We start from the raw sequence: 12,776 nt of genomic DNA, 5'->3' as shown, positions 1-12,776 counted from the left end.
TAAAGTGTTACTTGTAATATTTTTTTTTTTTTTTTTTTTTTTTGGAAACGATAATGGTACATTTTACATTTTTTGAAGTGAAAAGTAGCAGTATTTTCACTCAAGGTAGTGAAAATAGTTTCAGTCGAAATCACAAGAGTAAATGTTTCATTCTAAATGTGAAGTGCATTTTGATTCCATAGGAGTAAATGTTTTAATCGATTCAAATGCACAAGATTTACTTTTACTTTCGACTGAAAATAATCATTCAATGGTTAAAAGAAGAGAATTCATTCTATAGGATTGTGCTTTACCTTACAAATTTCTGGCAACAAGTATTATTGAAGACAAGAGAACCATACATGTAAACCATTGGCAAAAAGCACACGTAAAACAAAAATTTCTGTACAAATACTTACTGACAAGTAGTACATTTCAAATGAGACAAGTGTGGCAATAACAATTGAGAAGCACCTTATACGGCAAAAAAATCATATGTGGCAGTTGTTACTGACAAGCACCATATATCTAATAAGATAACTTTGCTTGTAACTACTGCGAAGCAGCATACGTAAAAAAAAGACGACTCTGACAATAGTTACTGACAAGCAGCACACGTGAATTAAAGCGCCTCTGTTTGTCATTGCTACAAAGCAGCTAACGTCAAATAAGACAACTCTGCATGTAACTACTGGAAAACAGCACACGTAAATAAAACGACTCTGACAGTAGTTACTGACAAGCAGCACACATAAAATAAGGCGTCTCTGCTTGTCATTAGCGCAAAGTACCTCACGTCAAGTAAGACGACTCTGCTTGTAACTACTAGGAAGCAACACACGTAAAAAAAATAACTCTGACAGTAGTTACTGACAAGTAACACACGTTAAATAAGGCACCTCTGCTTGTCATTGCAAAACAGCTGACATCAAGTAAGACGACTGTGCTTATAACTACTGGGAACCAGCACATGTAAAAAAAACGACTTTGACAGTACTTACTGACAAGTAGCATACCATTAACCCTTACACTGCCGAGAACAAAGATCTTTGTTTTTTTGGACTTGGCCCAAACTGCCGGAAAATCACAAATCTTTGTCCTATAAATAAATGCTCTACTGACGCCTGATAATGCATTAAACGTGAACAAAATGTGTTTTCTTATGTTTTCGGGGTCGCTGAATATGATTCCGTGATCCATTTTATACTATCTCGCACCCATGACCGACTAGAGCTATAAGAAAATGACTATTTTTTTCATTTTTTGGAAAATCTTTGTCCTCGCACACTCAAGTTTTATGCCACATTTAAACAGTGTTATTCTGATAAGCTATATCATTTATGGGTAAAAGTAACTCAATTCATGACTTTTTGCTACTTTTACCAGATATATCATTTTCATCGTAGTTTGACCCGCTGATTTATCTTTTGCGTGAATTACCCTTAACATCAGCCGAACCCAGGATGCACCGTCGAGGAGGTTGTCAAAAGGATTTAGCATCCCACTTTTTTTGCTTTTTTTATCCTTTTTGTTTTTTTTTTTTGTTCTTTTTTTTCGTTTTATCGCATAAGCGATACAAATAAACTTAATTTATTATGTAGTATAAAAAAATGGTCAGTAAAAAAACTTTCAAACAAAATAGGTAACATGTCGATGAAAATACCCCAAAAATGGTATGTCCAGTTAAAATTGTCAAAGTTTCTAAGTTCGGCAGTCTGGACACATTTCATCTAAATACTCTGGCAGTGAAGGGGTTAATAACACGACTCTGACAGTAACTGACAAGCACCATATACGTCAAAATAGATGTATGTGACAATTGTTACTGACAAGCACTACACATCAAATAAGACTACTTATGGGAAGTAAGAAACATAAAAAAAATGCATGTGGCAGTAAATACTGACAAACAGTACACTAGTGTACACGTTGAAAAAAACGCCTCTGTTCCTTATTATTATTATGTACATACCATTTTGGTTTCGCTGCTCGCCTCCGCATGAGCATTATTTTTTTTTCATGTCTCAACTGTTTGGCTGCTCTTGAAAACCGATTATTTATTGTATATTGTCGTTTACTGTTGTCGTCTGCAGAGAGGCCTGCTTATGTAGCCAGAGTTAGAAAATCTTTCCCGGGCACATTGGCGCCACTAGCGCAGTATTCGTGAACTATAATGGACGTCTAAACTGCTCTGTTTTATCTACATTTTAGCAAAAAGTAATAGCAATTTTCCATAAGAAACTGTGATTTTCTAAAGCTTCTAAGCATATTTTTGAAGATTGGACGTTATTCCTTAGAACATTTTATAACCGGCAGACATTTCCTTTTTTTTATATCCATCGTAGAAATTTGTTATAACCTACGAATTGTGCTAGCAAACAACTAACTTAAAAATTTGTTTTCGTTTTCGATGAAAAGATTATGTCTGCCGGGTGTGTTTCAGCGAGTACTTTAAGCATGCAAATGCGTTTTTCGATCAGTTCAATTTGAACGACGTAAAACCTAAAACAGGTTTGTAGGCACTCCGACATTCCCTTAATATCAGTTGAAGAAGTAGCGCGCAGCCAAGATGATAGACTAGAATCTGTAGAGGTATCTGAAGTCCTCGAGTTCGCGTCCGATTAATACTGAGTAAATTTTCAGGTGTGAAAATAGAGATCAAATAGAAAAACTAAATTTCACTTAAAATCAACATAAACTGACTAGTGGAAGATATATAAATTATTTTGTTATTAATTGCTCGTTAATGTTCCGTACAAGGTTTCTATAAAGTTAATGGAATGAATACCCAGATAACACAGAAAGTTAAAAAAGAATTCAGTCGTATGTCACCAATTCTGAATTAATTTTTAGATACAAAAAAAAGAATTCTTTTCACTGAACCGAATTTTGAAGAATTTTTTTTAAATTCTTTTGAGTTCTCCGTGCTATCTGAGTATGGATAAACATTTCCATGTTATTAGGAGATTAATGGCAAATTTATTAACCTCCGTGTAATGTTACTATCTTAGAATTTAAGGTTGCTATAACCTTATGGCAATATTAATGTGCTGTGAGGGATAATATTTTAAGATAAACCGAAATTGTAGAAAGCTCCTTTGAATAACTAACAGTAAGACTTGAAAAATGGCAAATAAGGAGCAAGCACGAATATAGACACATATTTTGCATTGCTTACAATGAAATATATATTTTAGTACATCACTTTCATATGAAAACATTGTATACAACATTGTCATATAATAAAACATTTTCATATAATAAAACATTTTCGTATAATAAAACATTGTCATATAATAAAACATACCCATCCACTCTAACATGAATATCAACACTTTTTCTTACACAAAGCCAGATATATTTAACTATCACTTTGATATCGAACATCATGTTTTCATATTTAATAGTTCTTGTTGAGAGGAGAGGACAAACATATAATCAAACATACAACAAGATATTCCGCGCCGAGAAATATAAGTAAACATATAACTTGAAAATAATATCGTTAAAATGTACAGCAATCTATCTGCCGTAGAATGTTTACTTTTATAGGCAGGTTAAAAATATGATCACGAGAATATACAACTATCTTGATTTATTTACAGGTGATGAAAGTATACATTGGACATTCGAGGTGATGTGCATACAATCACTTTCTTATTATTTATCATCAGCATCAATAACGTTTTACTATGTACTAAAATATATATTGCATTGTAAGCAATGCAAAATATGTGTCTATATTCGTGTTTGCGTTAAACAAGCCTGACACTTCCCTAATTACCTCTGATTAATAGCATAAAAACGAGACATATGCAAAACAAATGTATCATATTCGAAAAACATTAATTACATGCTCTAAGGTAAGAAAAACAAAAAAAAAAAACACCGTACAAGGATAACTCGTCGCCGGGTTTCGCCGGCTCGCTGCCGGCTCAAAAATTTTCGACGTGGGAACCTCAGTCTACTCAGCCACGCCACCTCGCTGAAAAACAGTCGCATTTTTAGCCATATCCGTGATACAGTCTCGCAATCCAAACTTTATATTGTAATTTCTTATAAACAAAGGCCCAATTGCACAAGTCTCAATTAGGGTGTTGATGCTTAACATTGCAGCTAGCGAACGTGCTATGTCTCGTTCAGAAATCGATTTAGCAGTTTGTGGCATCTCCTTGTTAGACCGATCCTTGAGTCCCAAATTTTCATATATATATTCGTATTCCCAAAACCCCCATTAAACGTCGAAAATTTTTGATGACTCAACTAGATTCATTATATATGTTGCGAAAAAACTCTCCGCCAGTCCACATAGCACAAAAATATTATACCAATATTAAATATGATATTAGGGATAATATTTGAGTAACGTTTGTAAACGTGAGAACAATATTGTTATGATCTTAAAATGTTACTTTCCGAGACATTACCCACATAGCACAAAAATATTATACCAATATTAAATATGATATTACCCACATAGCACAAAAATATTATACCAATATTAAATATGATATTAGGGATAATATTTGAATAACGTTTGTAAACGTGAGAACAATATTGTTATGATCTTAAAATTTTACTTTCCGAGACATTAAAGAAATGATGAAACCTAATATTAATACATTGGTCAATGTTAGATTTAATGTTGCTCTGTGCTGAAAATAATATTACTTTTAATACCGTAGAAATGTCAAGATAATATTAAAAAGGAAGAAAAATAAAATGTATATCCTTTATATTTAATTTTTATTCAAAATTATGATAAAATATAAAAAAGATGGGAATAAAATCATGAAAAATATATAATACTTTCCATATATAATGCCACGCTGAAAAAAGTTAGTCATAGTAACTAAGATTTAGTTCAATAATACGTTCAACTATTCAATCTATCAATTGTTTGGTGAATATAACTAAATATTCAGTCAGTATAAACAAATGTAATTATTACAACTGATTTTATATTTGTTACCAAATATTTAATTATATTCACAATAATTTAGTTTATTGTATTTAATATTTTGTTTAACGTATTGACGTAATGAATTAAATTTTCGTTGATATGGCTTTTTTCATTACAATTATATGGAACATTTAGAATTAGTAATTAGTTTAATAAAAATACTTTAATAAGACTATATCAGAAATACTTAAAAATAAAACCAAAATTAATATACGAGTATTTTATGTTTATAACAAATTTAACATTAATACAAATAAAATTATTAAAGCATGAAATCTTCAGCATTTATAATAATACGCATTGTACGCATTCATAGTATTACTAAACATAATAATACTGAATATCATTGTTAATTATAAAATGTTCTTTGGTCTTGTTCAAATAAAAGTATAAAGTACAAATGAAAGCAAATGGAGAAAAACAAGTATTTTATCCGAAAGTTATCTTCCCCGTTTCGCGTAATTTAACGACAAATTGGGTTATACCGTTCGTAAATATAAGAATATTCTCATCCTTAACGCTAGCGTCTTTGAAGAAGTGAAGCGTCTCGAAGGGTGTGCCGAAAGACGCGGAACTGACATCTTTTATATAAAACAAACTGAATCAAAAACAAAATAAAACAAAATAATTCACGTGTTTTTTCGTTTAAGCCGGCTCTAGATAATGTAGCAAATGTAGACGAATGTTGACCAATAATATATTGACCGTATCGTGTGTAAGAATTTCATATGATCAATTTCAAACTACACATGTAAATTATTATGTATAGATTAACCATTACTATTAATAAAATATTTGTCCTACATACGTGAACAATGTATTTGCCAACGTTCGCTTCCATTAGTTACATCGTCTGTAATCGGCTGTACATGAATATAAAACTCATATTTGACACAAAATTAATCGCCAATTCGATGTCTGTAATTCACGGCCTGAGATTTTTAGGCATAGTCTGGATAATCATAGTTTACATCGTGTTTTAAACAACAAACTTTACCTTAAAAAAAAATACTATGTGGTTTAGAGGATACTCTTAAATACGGATTCATGAGGAATTTCCTCTTATATTTAGAGAATTTCTCTTACATTTGGTGAAATTATCCACTAAATATAAAAGCGGTCTTCTAAATATAAAAGGAAATTTATTTTGAGTCAGTATTGAAGAGTATCCTCCACAGCAGAATATATTTTCGTGCGTTTTTGTACGGATTATAAAATATTTGTACAAAAACAACGTCGATCTTACAACATTGTTATGTAATACTTAAATCTTTTTCTTATTCAAACGAAATTTTACTTGCACAAGCCAAGTTTGGAACATATCTTCTAGCTCCTTGTCAGTTGCTCTTATTGATTTATTGAGTTTTATAACATCTGAAAATTAAGAAACACCTTACACATGGAATAAAATTCCTTAAGCAACTTATACAATAAATTTTGAGTCGAAAAGATTTACCAAAAATAACATTCTTTAATTGTAGTAAACTAAAACATTTTTTGTTGTTTCGCAAACTGTATCATGAAAACTCTTGACACAGTTTATCAGTCATAACTTTTCTCATAAGTCTTCTACAACTCTCTCGAGGACCTATTCCTCCTATTGCTACAAGTTTACGTACCTACAAATAAAAACATATAATTGATGATTTTTCTGCAGTGTCATTTTAAATAATTATAAACATATATTTTATGTGAGAAATATTGGAGAAAGTGCGAATTTTTATTTCATAAACATTATTTGCAAATAATTCAATACATACAAATAGTTTTCTTTCTTTTGACATTTGTTCTCAAGAAAGTCATAAAAATTAATACTTCTTAAAATCAATTTTATGAACACGACCCAGATAGCACAGAGAATTCAAAAAAACATTCAAAAAAATTCAGTCGTATGTCACCAATTCTGAATTCATTGTCAGATGCAAAAAGAATTCTTCAGAGTTCAGTTCAGTGAAAAGAATTCTTTTTGCATCTAAAAATTAACTCAGAATACGTGACATATGACTGAATTTTTTTTAAATTCTTTGTGCTATCTGGAGAGACAACGCAGACGCGCGCTACGCGCGTGCAATTTTGCTTTTTACCACACATTTTAATAAATACTACACACAACCTAATCTATCAAAATTCACGTAACAATATATCATCAGACGATAACAATTGCGACATGAACCTGACCGCATCGGACAACCAATCAGCATCGCGGAAAAGAGGCTTTACAATCTATACAAACTGCATTCATACAGTTAATACGCCTTTTTAAAAAAGGAGAAAAGATTTTTAGTATTTACCAATTTTGTATTTACCAATTTTATTTTTTTATCCTGTAGCTTTTCTTATAATTCGTCGATATCTTTTTGACAAGACAATGGCAGTATTAATATCAAAATCACTCGAAGTAGAAGGCAATTCTGGTACAGGCGCGGGTTCAGTCTGCGTGTGATGAGTTTGTGTTATAAGTATATTTAATTGCTCTTGTTGTTCATTCAACTTGTGCATTATTAAACAAATTTGCCTCATATATGCTAAAATACAGATAATTTTATATATTTCCTATTAGACACTAAATTATTAAAAAAGACGAAGCTATTCAGAGGAACACGTGTAAATAATGAAGTGAATTTAGTTTACGTAGAATTGATGCAGATGACTCATTTTCCACATATTGAAGTGTTGATGTTTCTAATATACTAGCGGTTTCGTTTTCAATATTTGAAACATTCCTTGTAGGAGTGATTTTCTTTCTTTTAGTTTTATGAATTGTATTGTTTTCCTGAATGTTACGCTGATTGTCACGGCAACTCAAAATTCTTCTTTCGTCTAAATTATAATGTTGGCTCAGAAAATTCATATCCTAACGTTTCCAATGCTGTAGAAGTTTCATTTTCAATATTTGAAACATCCGTTGCAGGAGCGCTTTTATTTCTTTCAGATATGCGAAATGTATTAATTTTTTTAATGTTACGTTGTTTGGCATGGCAACTTGAGGCCCTTTAGTCGAAATTATATGTCGGAACAAGAGAATCGACATTACTATAGAAAAGCATATCGGGTGCAAAGGGTATCTCCAAAGTATCATCAAGGAAGCGTGCAGGTTTTCTTATACGACATTCATCCGACATTCAAATCAGACGTATCTTCAGCTTTTTTACACAACTCCACTGCTTAGTTATATGAATCTATTAAAGAAAAAGAACTTGGTTTGTGTTTAAAATGTCAATTTTCAATCGGTTTTAAAGGGATACTCTCTTTTAGTTAGTGCAAAAGATTGATTTGTTATATTACATTCTGTTAAAACCTATGGTCTTCAAAGTATATTCTTAAAATACTACGGCGAAATTTGTAGATATACAAAAGTTTAAAACCAACAGTGTAGTCCCTATCAGCAGATATTTGTTTGCACGTCAAGTAATATTTTACGACTGTGTTGTGATTTTTTCATCTGTTTTCTTCATTACATTTGTCTCTTGGTGAAATGAGAGTATTCTGTATAGACCTGGTACGCTCAACTAAGAGTAAATTACTATAATTAGTTCTTTTACATCTCGTAATTACATGACAAAGTTTTTTCTTCAAAACTTTGTTTTTCATAGTGGGCGTATCTTTTTCTACAAAAAACTCGCCATATTGATTGACTAGTCCTTTGGCATTTCAAATATGCCTAATATATATACATTTCATGTATGCCTATCGTTAGGTTCTAACATATATATCTTTTTCATAATATTTTTTATGCTCGGACTCGTCTAAGTTGAAAAAGATGCTACAAAATCGTATTTATATCTTTCTATAGCGATTTCGTTAAACATGTTAACATTTTCACTTTGCGAAGTTTCGGTGATAACAACATTCATAAAGATTATACAATGTTTATCCGTTTACTTCAGATGACTAGGTGACTAAGGTGCCTGCAATTAATATGCTCGACTGAATGCAAATTTGTTACACTACTTGCGTGTCTATCTCTAACTTGCATAATTGGTAATAAAATGATTTATAACAATTTGGAGTGTTACTTCAAACATTATTAAATATACGTGTAAAATTACATTTCTATAGCTTTAACACTTTTTCTTATATTAATTCTTAATAATATGCTTGAAAACGGGTTAAAAAAAGAATATCCCCTTAAATAATAAAATAAAATACCTAGTAAGCAAATTAATAGCAGACTGGATGCAGATGGGCAGCATTTAATGAAAAACCCATATCAAAATTATAGCCATCCATATTCGCATTTAGCTCGTATTTTAACTGCAGAATCTGCTCCATTACGGCATCCAATCTGCCATCAAATTGCTACAAACTCTGTGCAGTTTTTGTTGTTTTACTCCTACTGACTGTCAGCAGGATCTGCCGCATTTCTGGTGGCAGTTTGACAATAGAATTTAATAGAACACATTTTGTATAAAATTTGTAGCCTATGTGTCATCAAATATTTGTAGCAGGCACTGATAGAAATTTATTTGTGCAAGTTTGCCTATTTGGATGTCTTAACACAAACTGATCCCATTTTGCGAGCTGGATAATGTTGCCATCCTGCTGCTGCATCTGGACTTTCATGCTGCGTTATAGCTTTTATTTTTCTATTAGTAATATAATGTATGGGATACTATGTACCCGTATCCATTAACCATGACTCAAATATCGCATCCACAGAATTATCAGTTAAAAAGTGGACTACAATGAATTTTGATTTTGAACACCTAGCAATATAAAAAATCCAGTCAGTAATATTCGCCTTAATAATTGTCTGTCGAAAATAGTAAATTTATATACCACTAATAATTAATATGATACATGCAGTAGCGGAAATACGGCAAAGTATCCTTCTTCTATTGGAAGACAAATCATTTTTGCAATAATCTGTGAGATTGGCCAATATTTGTCGCTACATGTTTTCTTAACTTTACAAATATTTAAAAGAGTTGATCTACAAGGTTTGTGGAATAAATCTGCTTTATATAAAAACAATTTTCCCTTAACTGTTTGTTCCCCGTTTATAAAAAAAATTTCATCACTTGATAATTGAACAATTGTTCCATCAGTCAAAATACATGTTTGATCTTGTCGAGAGATTTTTAAATTATATTTTTTAAAAATAGAGCTTATTTTATCCGTTGCTGATTTTTTAAGTAGAAACACTCCCTTTTCAGAAATTCGCCTGACTACTTGCTGCAGGAGTTTATCCGATTTTCTAATTAATTTTTTAATTGGCTGCATAAAAGATTCAAAAGGAAATGCGCTAAAGTCATCCAAAATTCCATGAATTTTAGCATCATCAGCTATGTGCAAAAGATTATAAACATTGTGTGAAAGCAGGTGTTCGCCATATAAATGAGCAAAATTTTTTACAAAGGAGATCAACAATTGTTGTGCATACACAAGATGATGAATCATATTTGGAGAAATAAGAATTTGTAAAGCAACATGCAGTATTAGGAAGTGTATATAATAATTGCTTAATTCTCCTTCGAATAATTTTCTAAATATTACAGGTCCTAAATAAAGTGCAAGTTGACAATATTCTGTTGCTTTCCAATAATGAATATCAGATAAACTTCTAGGCTTTCTTGAAAAATCGCATGGCCAATAATCTCTAAATTTTATTAATTCACTTGATATTTTTTTATTTCAATGCTAGGTAATTTTGTTGGGATTTTTCCTTGTATCCAAATATCTTTGACAACTTTTCTTACCACGCCTAAACATATCAAATGCATATAATTCAGTGGAAAGTGCTTAATAAAATCTCTATTTGGAATTTCTTTCAAAATTGTATCACCAAAATGATAATCTTCTTGGTTTATAAAATCTGAATGTGTTCTTAATTTGGCAGTCGTTTTAGGGAAACCAACTCTTCTATCTAAATATTGTCCATGTGTAACACGTTTTGTACATGAACATAACCCCAGTGAATTAAACCCAGTGAATTAAACCCATGAATTAAACCCATGAATTAAACCCAGTGTGTCCTTTTACATTTAATATAAAACATTTTGCAGCGGCGTCACAAATAAAGTGAGCAATATTAATACTAATATTTTTCTCACTGAATGACATGCCAAAAGTATATAATTTCTTCAGTTTATTCATTAATTGTGATAAAAAGATACTACAATCAGGCTTAGAATAACCATGATATATGCCAACAGGAAAAATGGGTCTTGAATCAACTGAAATAATGCTGCACAATATAGGCCACAATTGACTATTGCTACTTTTTGATAAGGGAAGACCATCTATCCCAAAAGATAAACTTAGATGCGTTATGTCATTATTCATACTTTCAATACATTTCAACAATCCTGCTTCTAGACCAAAATGGTAATAATGCCCAGGAGGCATATTCTGTATTTTTACTTGTCTTATAGTATTTAATAATGTTCGTGAATCTGATGGCCAATCTTTGTGACATGATGTGGATGAGATTTTATTAAATGTAACAAGTGTTTTAGCGCCACACATGATATATTATGATCTAATGCCCATGAAGCAAGAGCGTCTTGGGTGAACAAATTTCCATCATCTTCTTCTATATCATTGTCATCATTACAAACATCATCACCAATATCATCATCATTATCATCAGTATCATTATCATTATTATCATTATCATAAATATCATATTTATTATTATCGTCATTCTTTATCCTCCAATCTTCATTCCACTCATTATTTTTATTAAATTCGTTTTCTTCTTCTACGTCAAGACCTACAATTCCTATATCATATGCACAATTATGCTGTTGTAACTCTGACTGATTATAATTTCCATTCTTTTCTTGTAGTAAATCATGATTAACTCTATTACAAGTACTTTCACTATCCAAAGCAATTGTTTTGAAATAGATTGTACTGAGATTTTACTCTCTTATACTTTCGCATGTTTGTATAAGCATGTCGAAATAAGATAATTTTCGTTTTAACAATCGGCTTTTTTTCATCCGTTTTGACCTAATACATAAGTCATTTTCTACTTACCGGGATAATATCAGCAATAGTAATATCAGTTAATAGAAGCAATAAGAATTATATGAAACATATTAAATGCACTAATAGTGAGAAATTAACGGCACATAAGGAGCAAGCACGGATGTCTTAGTGCTATTAAATACTAATATTATTTTATTTAATATTAATATGATTGTGGGAGGATAAAATTGTCCAGTATGTAACTGGCGGAGGCAGTTTTTTCGCAACATAATATAAGGAATCTATTTGAGTCATTTGTTTAATGGGGGTTTGGGATTTTAATAAAAATATACATTTAAAAAATTGGGACTCAAGGATCGATCTAAGTATGGAAGGTGATTCTCCGCGTACGATAATCAAAGAAAAATTTCGATACGTGCGTTTAACATACTGGACAATTTTATCCTCCCACAATCATATTAATATTAAATAAAGTAATATTAGTATTTAATAGCACTAAGCAATCCGTGCTTACTCCTTATGTGCCGTTAATTTCTCACTATTAGTTTATCTATTTTCAAGGAGCTTTCTATTAGGTGGTAAACTTAGTTCCTGCGGCTCACAGTTAGATGACGTTAGTTGTAGGTGTAATTTATTTTGACATCTGAAACTGACTGCATTTTAGTTAGACATTTGTCAATAAAATTCAGTGCGAAGAGATTCATTTAAGCGAGCAGTGCTATTTTTTCTTTTGATTAAATATGGAACGTGATAAGTTGTTTTTTCGACATGTGCTGCTTCATTACTTTGACTTGAAAAAAACTGCAGCTGCAGCTCATAAATTGCTTTTCGAAGCTTATGGCAATTATGTTCCATCGGGAAGAACATGCCAAGTATGGTTTCAGCGATTTAAGAGCGA

At 31.3% G+C, this 12,776-nt stretch overlaps 1 protein-coding gene and 1 long non-coding RNA gene across 5 annotated transcripts in view; one reads left to right on the top strand and one right to left on the bottom strand.

The window, feature by feature from the left end:
- The window catches only part of LOC116852709 (mediator of RNA polymerase II transcription subunit 16), a 144,673-nt gene that overhangs the window by 94,459 nt on the left and 37,438 nt on the right, over positions 1 to 12,776 (top strand). The gene's annotated exons all lie outside the window — the stretch shown is intronic.
- The window catches only part of LOC116852713, a 54,059-nt gene that overhangs the window by 24,897 nt on the left and 16,386 nt on the right, over positions 1 to 12,776 (bottom strand). The window contains exon 2 of the long non-coding RNA XR_004379836.1: positions 1,952 to 2,179. This is a non-coding gene — a long non-coding RNA (uncharacterized LOC116852713). The remainder of the gene's footprint in view (positions 1 to 1,951; positions 2,180 to 12,776) is intronic.

This window comes from Odontomachus brunneus, unplaced genomic scaffold (assembly GCF_010583005.1).
Source record: "Odontomachus brunneus isolate Ranch 3 - 2012 unplaced genomic scaffold, Obru_v1 Obru_scaffold_250, whole genome shotgun sequence".
Taxonomy (NCBI): domain Eukaryota; kingdom Metazoa; phylum Arthropoda; class Insecta; order Hymenoptera; family Formicidae; genus Odontomachus; species Odontomachus brunneus.
This window is presented reverse-complemented; position numbering and strand designations above follow the sequence as displayed.